The following is a 24706-nucleotide window of genomic DNA, read 5'->3' as shown; positions in this document are numbered from 1 at the left end:
CCCACCCACACACATACTTACACACACACAGGCACTTCTTGAGCACCTAGAAATAAAACCTTATATAAATAATAATTACTTGCAGTTGTTGTTGCTGTGATTTGTTGCCGCTTGCTACGCATTTTATAAAGAAATTTATGCGCTAAAAGTTTGCCTTCGATGCCGCTGCACAAAATATTTCATAACTCACATTAATGCTTATTAATTTTTATTGTTATTATTTGTAGCCCATAATTAATTGTCTATTTGTCTGTTGTTGGTATTTTTATTGCCCCAAACCGAGGTGCTAACTAAATGTATTCGTATTATGTTTCTTTTTTTTTTGTATCCGTGTTTTTTCGGGCCTTTTAATGAAAATTAATGCGTGTTACTTTTTTTATAGTTTTAATGCGATGGCGTTGAAGTTGTTTCGGTCAGGTTTATTATGCAAATTGTTGATGGCTTTAATGCAAATAGCAACACTTTTATAGTGAAATTATAGAGCGACAACATTTGAAACATTTGACTATTTAGTTTTAAAAGAGTTCGCATATTATTAGTCATATTATGAATTCGTTTGGCTTGCGTCTGCGTAGTTGAAAACTACGGCCTTAACTTATAACTAGCCCAGTTTGAAAGTTTTTGGAATTCATATTAAATATAAATAAACTAACTGCACAATGCATATAGTATATATTGTATGACAAGCTAAAGACGACTTTGTTTACAAAAAGCATTTATTAATACTATAACACTTGATTTATATTATAAATTAATTTATATATAGACACGTTTGCTTGATCAGTCACTTGTGCTTCTAAGTGTCTGTCTGTCTTAATCTAAGCTAGTCTCTCAGCTGATTTAGCTCTGCTTTTAAATTATTTTCACCAAAACTTGCTTCCTGCATACGGAATAATCTTATGAACATCGCGATACTCTAGCATATAGCTCGATGGGAAATATGGGTTGAAATTGAAGTTTTTTTCTTATGGATCACATATCTGCTTTTCAAGCTACCTTTGCCAAACTCCGCAATTACGATCCTAACTTCTCTGTCAAAATAACCGCAACTCTTCCGCCAAACTCTGCTCAATCGAACTAGATTATGATGTGACTCCAATTGGAACAATCGGCTAGAATAAAGCTTATTTAATCTTCGCCACGTTGAAGACTGTCATTCTCTTTTGTTGCATAGTGCTGCAAAGCTGTCCATAAAGGCTTTAATATCATTTACAACACTGGCATATCAGCAACAGACGGCGTTAATGTCGTTAATAGTTCGTTGCACACGCCTTGTCGATGCAGAGCAGCTCAGACGGGCGGCATCCATGAAAACTGCTAGCCAAAAAGAGCAGAGCTCCATTTAGCCCGAAGTTTGGGTGTATGCAGCACTTGCTGCCAAATTCATGCAGTGCCATGTGTGCTGGGTACAGCCGGGATCTGTTCCTGTTGCTGTGCCTGCTGTGGCCGCCTGTTCCTTGCTGCCAACATTATTGCCACAAAATGTCACAGCACAGTTGGCGCCCGGTTTGGTGCAGCTCGGATCCTTTTAGTGTCGCCTGCTACGCTAGTTGTCGCACTTCATTTTCAAACTTCATTACAACGAGGACAACGCAGCCGCCTGTAACAGTTGGCTGCCGGCTGCCCGCAACCCGCTCGCCACATGTGCATATCCCAGCAATTGTTGGCAACTGTGAAAATTCAGTGAAAAACCATTGTCGCGTTGCCAGCATAATTGAAAAATTATTTTTATGGAAATTCGCACAAACAAGAAACGTACAAAAAAAAAAAAAAAACCCAAAAATTACTTTAAAATTTAATAAACTTTTTACGCACCATTAAAAAAATCAACCGCGAAACATCAAAAGTCAATTTGTGTCATTTTAAAAAACTTTTAATGCACGCACAGCGGGGGAATGTGTGTGTGTGTGTGTGTGGGGGGGAGAGGAGAAAGGACATTGCCAGATAAGTGTGGCAATTTTACGCTTTTGCGGCGTTAAATTTTAATAAAGGGGCCGCCCAACCAAATGGCCATTGACAGGCAACACCCCGCGACATGTCCTCGCTGCGTTCTGCTGTCAAACTGGCCGACAGCCAGTCCATCAGTCTATCAGTCTGTCAGTCTGTCATTGCGTCCGTTTGGCAGCTGGCTAATAGTTGCGCGGTTCGTTGTTGGCTTTTTAGCCAATTATGAAAATGACAGGCGACCCAGCCCCCAACTCGTTGCTGACCAATGGCGCCTAATGCGATTTCCATGTGGCAGCGACAACAGCGTCAAATATTTATTTTGATTAACTGATGTTAATCGCATCGTTTGGCATGGGCCACACAATTGCTACATGTATGCAGAATGTGGCAAACATTTTAGCGAAAATTGATTTTCATCAAAATTTGGAAATTTTTGCCGTTGAAGTGCAGTCGACTGAGCAATTTATTTATTATGCTGTTAAAAATCCGAAAAGCGTTGAGCACACAAATCCAATTTAAAATGTACTGCAAAAAAAAAAAGAAAGAAAATCAAATAGACAAACAACACATATTGAAATGTATTTTAAATTCAGCTAGTGTGAAAGGCAAGTGGAGGCAACATGTTTGCATATGTAAAATATGTAAAATTACAATTTTTCATTTGCCAAGTGGACTCTCAATGCGCCACTTGGGGGAATTCAAACAGAAATACAATCAAAATTGTATGTCATTGGGGGTATGCCTAAAATGAAAAACGAAAATTGCAATGGAAGATGTAATTGAGGGCGTTAAATTACGAGTAGAACTTTTCACACGAAAAAACTAATTTCTATTTTTAGAAGAAAGTTTAATTTATCTGCCTGACTGAACAACTGGCTCAGGAGATTTTCGTAGTTTTCACTTGTAAGTGTGGAAAATTAGCGGAAAGCGACAGATTTTCCAGTTAACATTTGTGTTTATATAATTTTAATCACAAACTCAATCAAATGAAAAGCTTTTGAATTTAGTTTTTAATTAACAATGGAAATTTATGGAGTGCGACACTCCAGTGTCAGCTTGATAACTTTATTCGAAAGCCTTAAACAAAAGCCGCAGTCTAATATAGCTGCATGTCTGTTGTACTCAATTTCATATGATATTTTTAATTTGATTTGCGGACAAATTCCGAAAAAAGCCTCTTAAAAAATTAACGTAACAATTTGCCCACGCAAATGCGAGTGCGGGCGAGAGACTATCGAGTGTGGAAATCGAAAAAATGAGCCATGACAAAATTGAGCTGCTGTCAATTGATGCCAGTCGCCCCCAGGCCCCAAGCTCCAAGTCCCCAAGTACCCAACCCGCCCGAATGTAACTCAACTCTCGGTTTAAGAGAAGGCGTTGAAATTGTAGAATGACGAGGTCGTGTCCGGGCGGACGTGAGCGGGCTGCAAAGCTGCGGCTTAGGCACCTCACATGGAGTGGCACGGAGATGCTTGCAGATGGCCGGACTGTGGTATGGCCAAATGTAAACAAGACCAGAAAGGTGTGTAAATAATGCGTAAAAATAATAACAATCATAATTTGTGTTGACTGTTTGAATTTCTATAAAGCCAGGGCTTATGGGCTCAAGTGTACACAAGCCGCTGTCCCGGACTTATAATTAAGCATAGCTGTTGAAATGTTTGCCCACACGGCGACGGCAACGACACTCAATTCAATTCAAAACGAGTACATTTTCCAGCTAGCCAAAAAATAGCAAAATAAGTTCAACAAAAAATGATAAATTGCTTAATTCTGAGAAACCAGTTAGCCCGGGCTGTGGCCAACTTGGTCGCCCCAAAGACGCACTCCAAACTCGACGGTTTGCAGCGCCAATTTGATGCGGGCAACGCGTCAAGTCCATTAATGCCAACAAGTTGCAAAAACTGACCAAATTCAAATGCTAAAATGCAACCAAAATCATCTAAGCCAAGCCAAGCCAAGCCAAACCAATGTGGCAACTGACAAGTGGCAAATGATGTTGCCCAGTTTTGGATATTTGGCTCCAGATGCGGCTGTTGTCACGCCACTTGGCCAACTGACAGACTTGACTGGCGGCCACTTGACGTGCGAATGCTTCGCACTGCGGCTGTCTCGAAAGATGATAGCTGTTGATGCTTGGATGATTCACAAGATAAACAGAAAGAGCAGGAAGAGATTGGAGAATAAAAATGGCTAAATTTGTGATAATTTTGCCCATTTAAATTGCATACAGATATACAGAGAAATATTACAGAAAAGTGAAAAGATTAATATAAATTCCTATTGAAAAGATTGGTTATTGTGCATTATATATACAATCTGATCAATTTCAAATTTGGCAGAGTCAATATCTTGTCCTTACTTATAGTTAGTTTCTGAAGTACTCTTCAAAGCTCTTCTTTCTGTTTAAATATATATCCAGGTCTTGTCTTTTACCCTAGAATTCCGTTAAATCTTTTGATAATATTTTTATGCATATGCCAATCTGACTTTAGTATAGATAGATATAGAGATAGCCAAAGAGCAAGCAAGCTAATGAGAGCGCAACATAGTAACAATAGGTGAGCAAGTAACGCCCTTCTACGCAATTCTCATGAATTCAAAGAATGCTTAAATATTTGAAAACTATGCTTAGCTACATATTAAACAAACGCCGCGTATATTTATCCAAGAGCTTGCTGCAAGTTGCCTAAGTTGCCTCATGCTTGTTATTCACTTAGTTTTAATAGATTTTAGACATCATCAACTTAACCAAATGTTCAGTTCTGGCCAATGAAGGTCATTCGTATTCATCTGCTGCGTCTATCAGTGCCTCAAAATCATAAACCATTAGATGGCTTTTTCATTATAATATGTATTCTATTATAATTTCTATATATCTACGACCATAGTGTCATTGCCCAGCCGCCTACATAGAGCTTATGAGACAGAGAGCAAGGAAGAGAGAGAGAGAGTGAGAGAGAGGGTGGAATATGGAGAATATTTTGTAAGGCTGTTGGCCTGCTTTATATAATGGCGCCTACTTAGTCAGTTGTCCGCCTGCTGAATTTTCCGCAAGTGCCGCTTGAAAGAAACGACAGCAACAACAACAACAACAACAGGAAAATAGGCAAAAAATGTGAAATATTTAAGGCAAAGTGTCACATAAAAATGACTTATCTGCTGGTATCAAGTGGCAGGCTGGGAATGAAAATGGAGGCCGTTTAGAGGCCGCCTTGCCACGCGCTGAAAATTGTCAAACGGCACATTTGGGAGTAACGCCGCAATGGCCGAGCCATTCACTGTTGGGCGGAGGGGGCGAAGTCGGGGTCGGGGTCGTGGAGTTTTTCTTTTGGGCAGATTGCCCTGCAGCGATGACGGCAACATGGAGGCGGCGTTGTCTTATCTTTATGCCAAATCCATTTGGGATTAATTGGTGTACGCGAGAGTTGAGAATCTGCAGTGTATAATTTAATAATGTGAGGCAGGCACCAAGGACGCAGGATAGAGGCAGATTCTAGGTCGTTATCGTTATCAGTTGCCATTGTTGTGGTGCTGGTTGTTGTTGTTGTTGTTGTCGCTGTGTAGCCAGTCAAGCAGTCAGTCATTCATTCATTCAAGCAACCATTCAAGTGGCCCGCTCAATTTGCGCTGCTTAAATCGCATTAAATTGCGCGCTGCTGTCGCTCTCGCTGTGTCAGCATACAATCCGCTGGCACTGTAACTACAGTACAGATACGCACACACATATATCCGCCTCTAAATTGAGTTTTAGTGCATGTTTACCCACGCAAATTGCTCGACTGACTTTGCCATAAATCTAACTAAGTGCGACGGGGGCAGCAGCGACAACGACAACGATACCATTCGACGAGTATCAACATCCAACACTCAGCATCAGCATCAGAATCGACTCATATCGTAGCCAAGTTGTTTTTTTGTATGCAAAATAAATTATAAGTATTATGTACTTGACTATTTATTGCTGACAATGGCGTTATAGATAGGCCCAAAGACACACAGGCCTCTCGCACCGAGACTGCAGACAGCAACTTCATAAATGTGGAGCAACTACAGCGCGGCACAATTTCAAGCGCCTCTTAATTACTATGCACTGAAGCAGACAGGAATCAATCAGCTTTTGGCGTCAGCTTTAACTAAATTCCGAACCAGCGAAAATGTAATTTAATTATTATCAATTATTAACAGGTTTAAATTAAGGCCAATCGATATGAAACGAGAACATAGTATGGAAATCATATCATTGACTCCTGACAGTAAATATTTCACAGGAAATGAATCATGTAAAGGTTCGTTTGTTTTTCGTTATTTTGCACAATTTATTATTATTAATTAACAAAGACCCATAGCAAAAATCCATTGGAAATGGCGTTTTCCTTGTTCGCCTTTCTATGCGATTCTCATTATTGTTTATAATATTTTAAAATGCATACCAATCTTTTAGAAACTTCTACAATAACTTTAATGAAAACTCAAAAAAATAACAATGGAAAAGTATTAAAAAATAATTTAAATACTTTTATATTTAATATCCACAATACAGTCCAGCGAAAACTCGTAGTGGCAGATAATTTTTTACAAGAGAGTTATTACAAATGTTACTGGTCCAATTAAACTTAATGTGCTTTTATAGTTAGTATTAAATAGGTTAGCTTTTGTTACCGTACTTTGTATTAAACATAATTGAAAATAATAACAACCTGTTTTCCGCTGCAATATTGCCCCAACCCCTGCTGCGGCTGCTGTCCCACTCAACAGCTATGCAAATGAAGCCACATGTAAAAGGCAATAGGCTAATTAAAAGCGTTTGCCGACTAGCTTGACTAGCTTCTACTCCCATTCGCGGCTCTGGCTAAGTAGTGGGCGAAGTGGGCGTTGTTGTTGTCAGTTGTCGGCGTCAGTTGGGTGCAGTTGTCATGAATCAGTCGCAGCTTCTATTGCAACTAGATGCGAATAGATTTCTATGTCAATTGAGTGACTGTACTGGAAACTAACTGAGCGCCGCAGAGCAGTTGAGAGGCCGGTGCAGCAGGCAGTCAGAAGACACTTATCAATGCACTTGACTCATTTTACAATAAGAAGCGGCAATTGCAAATTTGTTTACAATTAAGTATTTGCATACAAATTGCCAGTAGAGAGTGCGCAGAAATCAGAGCGCATAACAAATAGCAGCAACAATAACAAGTTCTACAAGTAATATATAGCGAAACACATTAAGAAAAAAAAGCTTATGCAATACGAGTCACACAAAGGAAAGTGTTAATGATGACAATATGTCATTGTCAGTGCCAGCTGTTTGTAATGAAGGAGAGAGAGAGAGTGTAAGAGAAGGGATTGGGTGGTGGGTGCTTGGGAGTCTGTGACCAGAGCGCATCTTCCATCATAATCAAGAGTACTAAGAGCTGGGGCAAGTCCGTTCTACAAGCAGTAATGGCTTAAAAGGCAGGACACACGCGGCGTATGCGCAATATCTAAGGGTGGAATCAATAAGCCGCTTTGCGTGTGAGACATTAGACCCCATTCAAGTGGCGGCCAACAGCAATGAGAACTGATAGTCAGCGGTGCCTCAGACCGCCCGCGGCTCGGGCAGCTCATAAATTAGCCCCGTCCATTGCAACACCAGATAAGCCCAGACAAATCAAAGACAAAGACCAAACCTTACAGAGAACGTGTCCGCCCGTCTACTCCAGAAACGAATGAAAGCCAAAATGCGAACAAAATTTGCATGTAACACTTAAATAAAATTTAATTACGCTTGTCGCCTGTCAGTCCTCATTAAGCGGGCGAAAGCGGCGCGAAACGACAAAAGGCACTGGCAGGGACGAGCCAAAGGGAGGAGCTCGTCGGGCCCAGCAAGGGCCGGACGAAATACACGAATTCAATTAAGGTGCAAGTGGACGCCAACCTCTCCAACTGACAGGTGCTAGGACTGGCCCAGCAGCTAGCTTAGACAATGAATTAATTGGTTTTGGATTGGATAAGACCTGCATCTTGCAGGGGTGGCCAAAATAATCAGTGGAATTAGGGTGAGACGCAAAAAAAAAAAACAATACAAGGGCATTTGCTATGATTAAATTAAAGAGAAATCGACATGAATTTCGACTAAAAAATCGGTGTTGAGATTTTAATGCCAGATTATTCTAGAGGGAAACCCATGAACAAAAAGCCCAACCTCGTAAAAATCGGTTGAGTTTTGGCCGAGTTATGGGGGTGGTAAATTTTGACCCATGTCTATATACGAATCTTGGGGTAAGATTTAGACATGAATTTCGACTAAAAAATCGGTGTTGAGATTTTAATGCCAGATTTTTCTAGAGGGAAAACCATGGACAAAAAGCCCAACCTCGTAAAAATAGGATGAGATTTGGCCGAGTTATGGGGTTGGTAAATTTTGATCCATGTTTATATACGAATCTTGGGGTGAGATGTAGACATGAATTTCGACTACAAAATCGGTGTTGAGATTTTAATGCCAGATTTTTCTAGAGGGAAAACCATGGACAAAAAGCCCAACCTCGTAAAAATAGGATGAGATTTGGCCGAGTTATGGGGTTGGTAAATTTTGATCCATGTTTATATACGAATCTTGAGGTGAGATTTAGACATGAATTTCGATTAAAAAATCGGTGTTGAGATTTTAATGCCAGATCATTCTAGAAGGAAAACCATGAACAAAAAGCCCAACCTCGTAAAAATCGGTTGAGATTTGGCCGAGTTATGGGGTTGGTAAATTTTGACCCATGTCTATATACGAATCTTGGGGTAAGATTTAGACATGAATTTCGACTAAAAAATCGGTGTTGAGATTTTAATGCCAGATTTTTCTAGAGGGAAAACCATGGACAAAAAGCCCAACCTCGTAAAAATCGGATGAGATTTGGCCGAGTTATGGGGTTGGTAAATTTTGATCCATGTCTATATACGAATCTTGGGGTGAGATTTAGACATGAATTTCGATTAAAAAATCGGTGTTGAGATTTTAATGCCAGATTATTCTAGAGGGAAAACCATGAACAAAAAGCCCAACCTCGTTAAAATCGGTTGAATTTTGGCCGAGTTATGGGGGTGGTCAATTTTGACCCATGTCTATATACGAATCTTGGGGTAAGATTTAGACATGAATTTCGACTAAAAAATCGGTGTTGAGATTTTAATGCCAGATTATTCTAGAGGGAAAACCATGGACAAAAAGCCCAACCTCGTAAAAATCGGATGAGATTTGGCCGAGTTATGGGGTTGGTAAATTTTGACCCATGTCTATATACGAATCTTGGGGCAAGAATTAGACATGAATTTCGACTAAAAAATCGGTGTTGAGATTTTAATGCCAGATTATTCTAGAGGGAAAACCATGAACAAAAAGCCCAACCTCGTAAAAATCGGATGAGATTTGGCCGAGTTATGGGGGTGGTCAATTTTGACCCATGTCAATATACGAATCTTGGGGTAAGACTTAGACATGAATTTCGACTAAAAAATCGGTGTTGAGATTTTAATGCCAGATTATTCTAGAGGGAAAACCATGAACAAAAAGCCCAACCTCGTAAAAATCGGATGAGATTTGGCCGAGTTATGGGGGTGGTAAATTTTGACCCATGTCTATATACTAATCTTGGGGTAAGATTTAGACATGAATTTCGACTAAAAAATCGAAGTTGAGATTTTAATGCCAGATTATTCTAGAGGGAAAACCATGAACAAAAAGCCCAACCTCGTAAAAATCAGATGAGATTTGGCCGAGTTATGGGGTTGGTAAATTATGATCCATGTCTATATACGAATCTTGGGGTAAGATTTAGACATGAATTTCGACTAAAAAATCGGTGTTGAGATTTTAATGCCAGATTATTCTAGAGGGAAAACCATGAACAAAAAGCCCAACCTCGTAAAAATCGGTTGAGTCTTGGCCGAGTTATGGGGTTGGTAAATTTTGACCCATGTCTATATACGAATCTTGGGGTAAGATTTAGACATGAATTTCGACTAAAAAATCGGTGTTGAGATTTTAATGCCAGATTATTCTAGAGGGAAAACCATGAACAAAAAGCCCAACCTCGTAAAAATCGGTTGAGTCTTGACCGAGTTATGGGGTTGGTAAATTTTGACCCATGTCTATATACGAATCTTGTAAGATTTAGACATGAATTTCGACTAAAAAATCGGTGTTGAGATTTTAATGCCAGATTATTCTAGAGGGAAAACCATGGACAAAAAGCCCAACCTCGTAAAAATCGGATGAGATTTGGCCGAGTTATGGGGTTGGTAAATTTTGATCCATGTCTATATACGAATCTTGGGGTGAGATTTAGACATGAATTTCGATTAAAAAATCGGTGTTGAGATTTTAATGCCAGATTATTCTAGAGGGAAAACCATGAACAAAAAGCCCAACCTCGTAAAAATCGGATGAGATTTGGCCGAGTTATGGGGGTGGTAAATTTTGACCCATGTCTATATACTAATCTTGGGGTAAGATTTAGACATGAATTTCGACTAAAAAATCGAAGTTGAGATTTTAATGCCAGATTATTCTAGAGGGAAACCCATGAACAAAAAGCCCAACCTCGTAAAAATCGGTTGAGTTTTGGCCGAGTTATGGGGGTGGTAAATTTTGACCCATGTCAATATACGAATCTTGGGGCAAGAATTAGACATGAATTTCGACTAAAAAATCGGTGTTGAGATTTTAATGCCAGATTATTCTAGAGGGAAAACCATGAACAAAAAGCCCAACCTCGTTCAAATCGGTTGAATTTTGGCCGAGTTATGGGGGTGGTCAATTTTGACCCATGTCTATATACGAATCTTGGGGTAAGATTTAGACATGAATTTCGACTAAAAAATCGATGTTGAGATTTTAATGCCAGATTATTCTAGAGGGAAAACCATGGACAAAAAGCCCAACCTCGTAAAAATCGGATGAGATTTGGCCGAGTTATGGGGTTGGTAAATTTTGACCCATGTCTATATACGAATCTTGGGGTGAGATTTAGACATGAATTTCGATTAAAAAATCGGTGTTGAGATTTTAATGCCAGATTATTCTAGAGGGAAAACCATGAACAAAAAGCCCAACCTCGTAAAAATCGGATGAGATTTGGCCGAGTTATGGGGGTGGTAAATTTTGACCCATGTCTATATACTAATCTTGGGGTAAGATTTAGACATGAATTTCGACTAAAAAATCGAAGTTGAGATTTTAATGCCAGATTATTCTAGAGGGAAAACCATGAACAAAAAGCCCAACCTCGTAAAAATCGGATGAGATTTGGCCGAGTTATGGGGGTGGTAAATTTTGACCCATGTCAATATACGAATCTTGGGGCAAGAATTAGACATGAATTTCGACTAAAAAATCGGTGTTGAGATTTTAATGCCAGATTATTCTAGAGGGAAAACCATGAACAAAAAGCCCAACCTCGTTCAAATCGGTTGAATTTTGGCCGAGTTATGGGGGTGGTCAATTTTGACCCATGTCTATATACGAATCTTGGGGTAAGATTTAGACATGAATTTCGACTAAAAAATCGATGTTGAGATTTTAATGCCAGATTATTCTAGAGGGAAAACCATGGACAAAAAGCCCAACCTCGTAAAAATCGGATGAGATTTGGCCGAGTTATGGGGTTGGTAAATTTTGACCCATGTCTATATACGAATCTTGGGGTAAGATTTAGACATGAATTTCGACTAAAAAATCGGTGTTGAGATTTTAATGCCAGATTATTCTAGAGGGAAACCCATGAACAAAAAGCCCAACCTCGTAAAAATCGGTTGAGTCTTGGCCGAGTTATGGGGTTGGTAAATTTTGACCCATGTCTATATACGAATCTTGGGGTAAGACTTAGACATGAATTTCGACTAAAAAATCGGTGTTGAGATTTTAATGCCAGATTATTCTAGAGGGAAAACCATGAACAAAAAGCCCAACCTCGTAAAAATCGGATGAGATTTGGCCGAGTTATGGGGGTGGTAAATTTTGACCCATGTCAATATACGAATCTTGGGGTAAGATGTAGACATGAATTTTGACTAAAAAATCGGTGTTGAGATTTTTATGCCAGATTATTCTAGAGGGAAAACCATGAACAAAAAGCCCAACCTCGTAAAAATCGGTTGAGTCTTGGCCGAGTTATGGGGTTGGTAAATTTTGACCCATGTCTATATACGAATCTTGGGGCAAGAATTAGACATGAATTTCGACTAAAAAATCGGTGTTGAGATTTTAATGCCAGATTATTCTAGAGGGAAAACCATGAACAAAAAGCCCAACCTCGTTAAAATCGGTTGAGTTTTGGCCGAGTTATGGGGGTGGTAAATTTTGACCCATGTCTATATACGAATCTTGGGGTAAGATTTAGACATGAATTTCGACTAAAAAATCGGTGTTGAGATTTTAATGCCAGATTTTTCTAGAGGGAAAACCATGGACAAAAAGCCCAACCTCGTAAAAATCGGATGAGATTTGGCCGAGTTATGGGGTTGGTAAATTTTGATCCATGTTTATATACGAATCTTGGGGTGAGATTTAGACATGAATTTCGACTAAAAAATCGGTGTTGAGATTTTAATGCCAGATTATTCTAGAGGGAAAACCATGAACAAAACGCCCAACCTTGTAAAAATCAGATGAGTCTTGGCCGAGTTATGGGGTTGGTAAATTTTGACCCATGTCTATATACTAATCTTGGGGTAAGATTTAGACATGAATTTCGACTAAAAAATCGAAGTTGAGATTTTAATGCCAGATTATTCTAGAGGGAAAACCATGAACAAAAAGCCCAACCTCGTAAAAATCGGTTGAGTCTTGGCCGAGTTATGGGGTTGGTAAATTTTGATCCATGTCTATATACGAATCTTGGGGTAAGATTTAGACATGAATTTCGACTAAAAAATCGGTGTTGAGATTTTAATGCCAGATTATTCTAGAGGGAAAACCATGAACAAAAAGCCCAACCTCGTAAAAATCGGTTGAGTCTTGGCCGAGTTATGGGGTTGGTAAATTTTGACCCATGTCTATATACGAATCTTGTAAGATTTAGACATGAATTTCGACTAAAAAATCGGTGTTGAGATTTTAATGCCAGATTATTCTAGAGGGAAAACCATGGACAAAAAGCCCAACCTCGTAAAAATCGGATGAGATTTGGCCGAGTTATGGGGTTGGTAAATTTTGATCCATGTCTATATACGAATCTTGGGGTGAGATTTAGACATGAATTTCGATTAAAAAATCGGTGTTGAGATTTTAATGCCAGATTATTCTAGAGGGAAAACCATGAACAAAAAGCCCAACCTAGTAAAAATCGGTTGAGTTTTGACCGAGTTATGGGGGTGGTAAATTTTGACCCATGTCTATATACGAATCTTGGGGTAAGAATTAGACATGAATTTCGACTAAAAAATCGGTGTTGAGATTTTAATGCCAGATTATTCTAGAGGGAAAACCATGAACAAAAAGCCCAACCTCGTAAAAATCGGATGAGATTTGGCCGAGTTATGGGGGTGGTAAATTTTGACCCATGTCAATATACGAATCTTGGGGTAAGATGTAGACATGAATTTTGACTAAAAAATCGGTGTTGAGATTTTTATGCCAGATTATTCTAGAGGGAAAACCATGAACAAAAAGCCCAACCTCGTAAAAATCGGTTGAGTCTTGGCCGAGTTATGGGGTTGGTAAATTTTGACCCATGTCTATATACGAATCTTGGGGCAAGAATTAGACATGAATTTCGACTAAAAAATCGGTGTTGAGATTTTAATGCCAGATTATTCTAGAGGGAAAACCATGAACAAAAAGCCCAACCTCGTTAAAATCGGTTGAGTTTTGGCCGAGTTATGGGGGTGGTAAATTTTGACCCATGTCTATATACGAATCTTGGGGTAAGATTTAGACATGAATTTCGACTAAAAAATCGGTGTTGAGATTTTAATGCCAGATTTTTCTAGAGGGAAAACCATGGACAAAAAGCCCAACCTCGTAAAAATCGGATGAGATTTGGCCGAGTTATGGGGTTGGTAAATTTTGATCCATGTTTATATACGAATCTTGGGGTGAGATTTAGACATGAATTTCGACTAAAAAATCGGTGTTGAGATTTTAATGCCAGATTATTCTAGAGGGAAAACCATGAACAAAACGCCCAACCTTGTAAAAATCAGATGAGTCTTGGCCGAGTTATGGGGTTGGTAAATTTTACCCATGTCTATATACTAATCTTGGGGTAAGATTTAGACATGAATTTCGACTAAAAAATCGAAGTTGAGATTTTAATGCCAGATTATTCTAGAGGGAAAACCATGAACAAAAAGCCCAACCTCGTAAAAATCAGATGAGATTTGGCCGAGTTATGGGGTTGGTAAATTATGATCCATGTCTATATACGAATCTTGGGGTAAGATTTAGACATGAATTTCGACTAAAAAATCGGTGTTGAGATTTTAATGCCAGATTATTCTAGAGGGAAAACCATGAACAAAAAGCCCAACCTCGTAAAAATCGGTTGAGTCTTGGCCGAGTTATGGGGTTGGTAAATTTTGATCCATGTCTATATACGAATCTTGGGGTAAGATTTAGACATGAATTTCGACTAAAAAATCGGTGTTGAGATTTTAATGCCAGATTATTCTAGAGGGAAAACCATGAACAAAAAGCCCAACCTCGTAAAAATCGGTTGAGTCTTGGCCGAGTTATGGGGTTGGTAAATTTTGACCCATGTCTATATACGAATCTTGTAAGATTTAGACATGAATTTCGACTAAAAAATCGGTGTTGAGATTTTAATGCCAGATTATTCTAGAGGGAAAACCATGGACAAAAAGCCCAACCTCGTAAAAATCGGATGAGATTTGGCCGAGTTATGGGGTTGGTAAATTTTGATCCATGTCTATATACGAATCTTGGGGTGAGATTTAGACATGAATTTCGATTAAAAAATCGGTGTTGAGATTTTAATGCCAGATTATTCTAGAGGGAAAACCATGAACAAAAAGCCCAACCTAGTAAAAATCGGTTGAGTTTTGACCGAGTTATGGGGGTGGTAAATTTTGACCCATGTCTATATACGAATCTTGGGGTAAGACTTAGACATGAATTTCGACTAAAAAATCGGTGTTGAGATTTTAATGCCAGATTATTCTAGAGGGAAAACCATGAACAAAAAGCCCAACCTCGTAAAAATCGGATGAGATTTGGCCGAGTTATAGGGGTGGTAAATTTTGACCCATGTCAATATACGAATCTTGGGGCAAGAATTAGACATGAATTTCGACTAAAAAATCGGTGTTGAGATTTTAATGCCAGATTATTCTAGAGGGAAAACCATGAACAAAAAGCCCAACCTCGTTAAAATCGGTTGAGTTTTGGCCGAGTTATGGGGGTGGTAAATTTTGACCCATGTCTATATACGAATCTTGGGGTAAGATTTAGACATGAATTTCGACTAAAAAATCGGTGTTGAGATTTTAATGCCAGATTATTCTAGAGGGAACACCATGGACAAAAAGCCGAACCTCGTAAAAATCGGATGAGATTTGGCCGAGTTATGGGGTTGGTAAATTTTGACCCATGTCTATATACGAATCTTGGGGTAAGATTTAGACATGAATTTCGACTAAAAAATCGGTGTTGAGATTTTAATGCCAGATAATTCTAGAGGGAAACCCATGAACAAAAAGCCCAACCTCGTAAAAATCAGATGAGATTTGGCCGAGTTATGGGGTTGGTAAATTATGATCCATGTCTATATACGAATCTTGGGGTAAGATTTAGACATGAATTTCGACTAAAAAATCGGTGTTGAGATTTTAATGCCAGATTATTCTAGAGGGAAAACCATGAACAAAAAGCCCAACCTCGTAAAAATCGGTTGAGTCTTGGCCGAGTTATGGGGTTGGTAAATTTTGATCCATGTCTATATACGAATCTTGGGGTAAGATTTACACATGAATTTCGACTAAAAAATCGGTGTTGAGATTTTAATGCCAGATTATTCTAGAGGGAAAACCATGGACAAAAAGCCCAACCTCGTAAAAATCGGATGAGATTTGGCCGAGTTATGGGGTTGGTAAATTTTGATCCATGTCTATATACGAATCTTGGGGTAATATTTAGACATGAATTTCGATTAAAAATCGGTGTTGAGATTTTAATGCCAGATTATTCTAGAGGGAAAACCATGGACAAAAAGCCCAACCTCGTAAAAATCGGATGAGATTTGGCCGAGTTATGGGGTTGGTAAATTTTGATCCATGTCTATATACGAATCTTGGGGTGAGATTTAGACATGAATTTCGATTAAAAAATCGGTGTTGAGATTTTAATGCCAGATTATTCTAGAGGGAAAACCATGAACAAAAAGCCCAACCTAGTAAAAATCGGTTGAGTTTTGACCGAGTTATGGGGGTGGTAAATTTTGACCCATGTCTATATACGAATCTTGGGGTAAGACTTAGACATGAATTTCGACTAAAAAATCGGTGTTGAGATTTTAATGCCAGATTATTCTAGAGGGAAAACCATGAACAAAAAGCCCAACCTCGTAAAAATCGGATGAGATTTGGCCGAGTTATGGGGGTGGTAAATTTTGACCCATGTCAATATACGAATCTTGGGGCAAGAATTAGACATGAATTTCGACTAAAAAATCGGTGTTGAGATTTTAATGCCAGATTATTCTAGAGGGAAAACCATGAACAAAAAGCCCAACCTCGTTAAAATCGGTTGAGTTTTGGCCGAGTTATGGGGGTGGTAAATTTTGACCCATGTCTATATACGAATCTTGGGGTAAGATTTAGACATGAATTTCGACTAAAAAATCGGTGTTGAGATTTTAATGCCAGATTATTCTAGAGGGAACACCATGGACAAAAAGCCGAACCTCGTAAAAATCGGATGAGATTTGGCCGAGTTATGGGGTTGGTAAATTTTGACCCATGTCTATATACGAATCTTGGGGTAAGATTTAGACATGAATTTCGACTAAAAAATCGGTGTTGAGATTTTAATGCCAGATTATTCTAGAGGGAAACCCATGAACAAAAAGCCCAACCTCGTAAAAATCGGTTGAGTTTTGGCCGAGTTATGGGGGTGGTAAATTTTGACCCATGTCTATATACGAATCTTGGGGTAAGATTTAGACATGAATTTCGACTAAAAAATCGGTGTTGAGATTTTAATGCCAGATTATTCTAGAGGGAAAACCATGGACAAAAAGCCCAACCTCGTAAAATTCGGATGAGATTTGGCCGAGTTATGGGGTTGGTAAATTTTGACCCATGTTTATATACGAATCTTGGGGTTAGATTTAGACATGAATTTCGACTAAAAAATCGGTGTTGAGATTTTAATGCCAGATTATTCTAGAGGGAAAACCATGGACAAAAAGCCGAACCTCGTAAAAATCGGATGAGATTTGGCCGAGTTATGGGGTTGGTAAATTTTGACCCATGTCTATATACGAATCTTGGGGTAAGATTTTGACATGAATTTCGACTAAAAAATCGGTTGTGAGATTTTAATGCCAGATTATGCTAGAGGGAAACCCATGAACAAAAAGCCCAACCTCGTAAAAATCGGTTGAGTTTTGGCCGAGTTATGGGGGTGGTAAATTTTGACCCATGTCTATATACGAATCTTGGGGTAAGATTTAGACATGAATTTCGACTAAAAAATCGGTGTTGAGATTTTGATGCCAGATTATTCTAGAGGGAAAACCATAAACAAAAAGCCCAACCTCGCAAAATTCGGATGAGATTTGGCCGAGTTATGTGGGTGGTAAATTTTGACCCATGTCTATATACGAATCTTGGGGTAAGATTTAGACATGAATTTCGACTAAAAAATCGGTGTTGAGATTTTAATGCCAGATTATTCTAGAGGGAAAACCACGAACAAAAAGCCCAACCTCGTAAAAATCGGTTGAGATTTGGCCGAGTTATGGGGTTGGTAAATTTTGATCCATGTCTATATACGAATCTTGGGGTAAGATTTAGACATGAATTTCAACTAAAAAATCGGTGTTGAGATTTTAATGCCAGACTATTCTAGAGGGAAAACCATGGACAAAAAGCCCAACCTCGTAAAAATCGGATGAGATTTGGCCGAGTTATGGGGTTGGTAAATTTTGACCCATGTCTATATACGAATCTTGGGGTAAGATTTAGACATGAATTTCGACTAAAAAATCGGTGTTGAGATTTTAATGCCAGATTATTCTAGAGGGAAACCCATCAACAAAAAGCCCAACCTCGTAAAAATCGGTTGAGTTTTGGCCGAGTTATGGGGGTGGTAAATTTTGACCCATGTCTATATACGAATCTTGGGGTAAGATTTAAACATGAATTTCGACTAAAAAATCGGTGTTGAGATTTTAATGCCAGATCATTCTAGAGGGAAACCCATGAACAAAAAGCCCAACCTCGTAAAAATCGGTTGAGTTTTGGCCGAGTTATGGGGGTGGTAAATTTTGACCCATGTCTATATACGAATCTTGGGGTAAGATTTAGACATGAATTTCGACTAAAAAATCGGTGTTGAGATTTTAATGCCAGATTATTCTAGAGGGAAAACCATGAACAAAAAGCCCAACCTCGTAAAAATCGGTTGAGATTTGGCCGAGTTATGGGGTTGGTAAATTTTGATCCATGTCTATATACGAATCTTGGGGTAAGATTTAGACATGAATTTCAACTAAAAAATCGGTGTTGAGATTTTAATGCCAGATTATTCTAGAGGGAAAACCATGGACAAAAAGCCCAACCTCGTAAAAATCGGATGAGATTTGGCCGAGTTATGGGGTTGGTAAATTTTGACCCATGTCTATATACGAATCTTGGGGTAAGATTTAGACATGAATTTCGACTAAAAAATCGGTGTTGAGATTTTAATGCCAGATTATTCTAGAGGGAAACCCATGAACAAAAAGCCCAACCTCGTAAAAATCGGTTGAGTTTTGGCCGAGTTATGGGGGTGGTAAATTTTGACCCATGTCTATATACGAATCTTGGGGTAAGATTTAGACATGAATTTCGACTAAAAAATCGGTGTTGAGATTTTAATGCCAGATTATTCTAGAGGGAAAACCATGAACAAAAAGCCCAACCTCGTAAAAATCGGTTGAGTCTTGGCCGAGTTATGGGGTTGGTAAATTTTGATCCATGTCTATATACGAATCTTGGGGTAAGATTTACACATGAATTTCGACTAAAAAATCGGTGTTGAGATTTTAATGCCAGATTATTCTAGAGGGAAAACCATGGACAAAAAGCCCAACCTCGTAAAAATCGGATGAGATTTGGCCGAGTTATGGGGTTGGTAAATTTTGATCCATGTCTATATACGAATCTTGGGGTAATATTTAGACATGAATTTCGATTAAAAATCGGTGTTGAGATTTTAATGCCAGATTATTCTAGAGGGAAAACCATGGACAAAAAGCCCAACCTCGTAAAAATCGGATGAGATTTGGCCGAGTTATGGGGTTGGTAAATTTTGATCCATGTCTATATACGAATCTTGGGGTGAGATTTAGACATGAATTTCGATTAAAAAATCGGTGTTGAGATTTTAATGCCAGATTATTCTAGAGGGAAAACCATGAACAAAAAGCCCAACCTAGTAAAAATCGGTTGAGTTTTGACCGAGTTATGGGGGTGGTAAATTTTGACCCATGTCTATATACGAATCTTGGGGTAAGACTTAGACATGAATTTCGACTAAAAAATCGGTGTTGAGATTTTAATGCCAGATTATTCTAGAGGGAAAACCATGAACAAAAAGCCCAACCTCGTAAAAATCGGATGAGATTTGGCCGAGTTATGGGGGTGGTAAATTTTGACCCATGTCAATATACGAATCTTGGGGCAAGAATTAGACATGAATTTCGACTAAAAAATCGGTGTTGAGATTTTAATGCCAGATTATTCTAGAGGGAAAACCATGAACAAAAAGCCCAACCTCGTTAAAATCGGTTGAGTTTTGGCCGAGTTATGGGGGTGGTAAATTTTGACCCATGTCTATATACGAATCTTGGGGTAAGATTTAGACATGAATTTCGACTAAAAAATCGGTGTTGAGATTTTAATGCCAGATTATTCTAGAGGGAACACCATGGACAAAAAGCCGAACCTCGTAAAAATCGGATGAGATTTGGCCGAGTTATGGGGTTGGTAAATTTTGACCCATGTCTATATACGAATCTTGGGGTAAGATTTAGACATGAATTTCGACTAAAAAATCGGTGTTGAGATTTTAATGCCAGATTATTCTAGAGGGAAACCCATGAACAAAAAGCCCAACCTCGTAAAAATCGGTTGAGTTTTGGCCGAGTTATGGGGGTGGTAAATTTTGACCCATGTCTATATACGAATCTTGGGGTAAGATTTAGACATGAATTTCGACTAAAAAATCGGTGTTGAGATTTTAATGCCAGATTATTCTAGAGGGAAAACCATGGACAAAAAGCCCAACCTCGTAAAATTCGGATGAGATTTGGCCGAGTTATGGGGTTGGTAAATTTTGACCCATGTTTATATACGAATCTTGGGGTTAGATTTAGACATGAATTTCGACTAAAAAATCGGTGTTGAGATTTTAATGCCAGATTATTCTAGAGGGAAAACCATGGACAAAAAGCCGAACCTCGTAAAAATCGGATGAGATTTGGCCGAGTTATGGGGTTGGTAAATTTTGACCCATGTCTATATACGAATCTTGGGGTAAGATTTTGACATGAATTTCGACTAAAAAATCGGTTGTGAGATTTTAATGCCAGATTATGCTAGAGGGAAACCCATGAACAAAAAGCCCAACCTCGTAAAAATCGGTTGAGTTTTGGCCGAGTTATGGGGGTGGTAAATTTTGACCCATGTCTATATACGAATCTTGGGGTAAGATTTAGACATGAATTTCGACTAAAAAATCGGTGTTGAGATTTTGATGCCAGATTATTCTAGAGGGAAAACCATAAACAAAAAGCCCAACCTCGCAAAATTCGGATGAGATTTGGCCGAGTTATGTGGGTGGTAAATTTTGACCCATGTCTATATACGAATCTTGGGGTAAGATTTAGACATGAATTTCGACTAAAAAATCGGTGTTGAGATTTTAATGCCAGATTATTCTAGAGGGAAAACCACGAACAAAAAGCCCAACCTCGTAAAAATCGGTTGAGATTTGGCCGAGTTATGGGGTTGGTAAATTTTGATCCATGTCTATATACGAATCTTGGGGTAAGATTTAGACATGAATTTCAACTAAAAAATCGGTGTTGAGATTTTAATGCCAGACTATTCTAGAGGGAAAACCATGGACAAAAAGCCCAACCTCGTAAAAATCGGATGAGATTTGGCCGAGTTATGGGGTTGGTAAATTTTGACCCATGTCTATATACGAATCTTGGGGTAAGATTTAGACATGAATTTCGACTAAAAAATCGGTGTTGAGATTTTAATGCCAGATTATTCTAGAGGGAAACCCATCAACAAAAAGCCCAACCTCGTAAAAATCGGTTGAGTTTTGGCCGAGTTATGGGGGTGGTAAATTTTGACCCATGTCTATATACGAATCTTGGGGTAAGATTTAAACATGAATTTCGACTAAAAAATCGGTGTTGAGATTTTAATGCCAGATCATTCTAGAGGGAAACCCATGAACAAAAAGCCCAACCTCGTAAAAATCGGTTGAGTTTTGGCCGAGTTATGGGGGTGGTAAATTTTGACCCATGTCTATATACGAATCTTGGGGTAAGATTTAGACATGAATTTCGACTAAAAAATCGGTGTTGAGATTTTAATGCCAGATTATTCTAGAGGGAAAACCATGAACAAAAAGCCCAACCTCGTAAAAATCGGTTGAGATTTGGCCGAGTTATGGGGTTGGTAAATTTTGATCCATGTCTATATACGAATCTTGGGGTAAGATTTAGACATGAATTTCAACTAAAAAATCGGTGTTGAGATTTTAATGCCAGATTATTCTAGAGGGAAAACCATGGACAAAAAGCCCAACCTCGTAAAAATCGGATGAGATTTGGCCGAGTTATGGGGTTGGTAAATTTTGACCCATGTCTATATACGAATCTTGGGGTAAGATTTAGACATGAATTTCGACTAAAAAATCGGTGTTGAGATTTTAATGCCAGATTATTCTAGAGGGAAACCCATGAACAAAAAGCCCAACCTCGTAAAAATCGGTTGAGTTTTGGCCGAGTTATGGGGGTGGTAAATTTTGACCCATGTCTATATACGAATCTTGGGGTAAGATTTAGACATGAATTTCGACTAAAAAATGGGTGTTGAGATTTTAATGCCAGATTATTCTAGAGGGAAAACCATGGACAAAAAGCCCAACCTCGTAAAATTCGGATGAGATTTGGCCGAGTTATGGGGTTGGTAAATTTTGACCCATGTTTATATACGAATCTTGGGGTAAGATTTAGACATGAATTTCGACTAAAAAATCGGTGTTGAGATTTTAATGCCAGATTATTCTAGAGGGAAAACCATGAACAAAAAGCCCAACCTCGTAAAAATCAGATGAGATTTGGCCGAGTTATGGGGTTGGTAAATTTTGACCCATGTCTATATACGAATCTTGGGGCAAGAATTAGACATGAATTTCGACTAAAAAATCGGTGTTGAGATTTTAATGCCAGATTATTCTAGAGGGAAAACCATGAACAAAAAGCCCAACCTCGTAAAAATCGGTTGAGATTTGGCCGAGTTATGGGGTTGGTAAATTTTGATCCATGTCTATATACGAATCTTGGGGTAAGATTTAGACATGAATTTCGACTAAAAAATCGGTGTTGAGATTTTAATGCCAGATTATTCTAGAGGGAAAACCATGAACTAAACGCCCAACCTCGTAAAAATCGGTTGAGTCTTGGCCGAGTTATGGGGTTGGTAAATTTTGACCCATGTCTATATACGAATCTTGGGGTAAGACTTAGACATGAATTTCGACTAAGAAATCGGTGTTGAGATTTTAATGCCAGATTATTTTAGAGGGAAAACCATGAACAAAAAGCCCAACCTCGTAAAAATCGGTTGAGATCTGGCCGAGTTATGGGGTGGGTAAATTTTGACCCATGTCTATATACGAATCTTGGGGTAAGATGTAGACATGAATTTTGACTAAAAAATCGGTGTTCAGATATTAATGGCAGATTATTTTAGAGGGAAAACCATGAACAAAAAGCCCAACCTCGTAAAAATCGGATGAGATTTGGCCGAGTTATGGGGTGGGAAATTTTTACCTAAATTTAATATTAATTTAAGTAAGTAAATATAATAAATGAATAAAGTATTAAAAAGGTATTAATATTTTGAATAATACTAATAAAATAAACAATTCTATTGAATTCATGAAATTTACCTATAACGGCGCTATTTAAGACATCTCTATTCATTTATCTATCTATTTATCTATATATATATCTCTATTTATCTCTCATTTTTTATATATCTCACCTGTTCGTGTTTTTACTCGCTCTCTGAGCCTTGCTATATATCTTGTTATGTTTGACATATATATTGCCTTTCTATGCGATTTTCATGAATTTAAGTGACGCCTTTATAGCACTCTATGAAATAACTAAGTAAAAGTAAGAAAAATTGAAAAATTTCGAAACTGAGAAGGTGGTATAATAGAGAGATCTTAGAGATTGGACGTTTATGTAGATATTATACATATATAAGGTAGATTACTCTACGTATTCTAAGCAACTTTCACGCGTCACGCGAATCTGTGTTGAGTTAACTTAAGCTATTCAATGTATTAATCAATTTCAAACTTATCGATATCCAAAGTCATGATGTGACATCTGCTTGATGATCAACTAGCAAAATGATTGGGTTTATTTGAGAAACTTTTCAGGTTCGCTTAGATAACAAGTGACAAATTAACTCGTAGTAGCTCAGCTCACAGCTGCCTGTTATTGTTGCTGATGGGGAAACAATTTCTAGCGCCGGGCAATCTAATGAATTGATGAACATTTTGCTTTAACAAATTTCTAGTTGCAATCGAGCCCGGCGGAAAGTGTCAACCAACTGGCGGCGACAACAGCTGCCCGCCCGGAATGAATTATAGGAACAGCAGAGGAAACTTTTGCATTATTTTATGAAATTTTTGTTAAACAAATTTGTTGCTCGTCGCAGTTGTTGCTCTTCCCGTTGTTGTCGTTGTTGCTGTTGTGCTTAAGTGTAAACAGTGAAGACCCGACTTGTTACACTCATTCCTCCGCTCAAAGCCACGTTGAAAGTTGCGCAGTTTCTGTCACATGCGTCCCGGGCAACACACACCTGAACAGAGACTACGGCCCGTCGGGATTGATGGGATGGGGGGTATATGTATATGTTATTGGGCAGATAGAAGCATTTTTGCTCCCCGCAAGTCCTGCTGTAAGTATGGTATTATAACTTTTTTTCACGGCATAATTTATGCGCACTTTATGCAAATTTTTTCTATAAACCAACGATGCCTGAGAGCCACACGCTGCTGAAAGGATGTGTGTGGCTTGTTGCTGTTGTTGGTGAATAGCAAACTGTAAGCGGGCTTTGCTTTTAAAGCGAGAGTTATTCAGTGAAACTCTATGTAAACGCTCGTAATTATACATTTTTGTGTTCAGCGTAAAAGTTTTTGCGCTCAGGTTGAGCTTGGCTCCCACAGGTTCACCTCCGCCTCCGAACTTCCATATCAAGCTGCTGTGGCACTGGCACTGGCGCTTAATTTTAATGAAAAAAGTTGGGCAGCTGG

At 38.6% G+C, this 24706-nt stretch overlaps 1 protein-coding gene and 1 long non-coding RNA gene across 2 annotated transcripts in view; one reads left to right on the top strand and one right to left on the bottom strand.

Annotated features, from left to right (window-relative positions):
• The window catches only part of LOC6623963 (frizzled-2), a 112861-nt gene that overhangs the window by 10672 nt on the left and 77483 nt on the right, over window positions 1-24706 (top strand). The gene's annotated exons all lie outside the window — the stretch shown is intronic.
• Window positions 740-24706, bottom strand: part of LOC116650663 (uncharacterized) — a 31224-nt gene continuing 7257 nt past the window's right edge. Inside the window, exon 4 of the long non-coding RNA XR_011416454.1 lies at window positions 740-1670. This is a non-coding gene — a long non-coding RNA (uncharacterized lncRNA). The remainder of the gene's footprint in view (window positions 1671-24706) is intronic.

Source organism: Drosophila virilis, chromosome 3 (assembly GCF_030788295.1).
Source record: "Drosophila virilis strain 15010-1051.87 chromosome 3, Dvir_AGI_RSII-ME, whole genome shotgun sequence".
In the NCBI taxonomy this organism is placed as follows: Eukaryota; Metazoa; Arthropoda; class Insecta; order Diptera; family Drosophilidae; genus Drosophila; species Drosophila virilis.
This window is presented reverse-complemented; position numbering and strand designations above follow the sequence as displayed.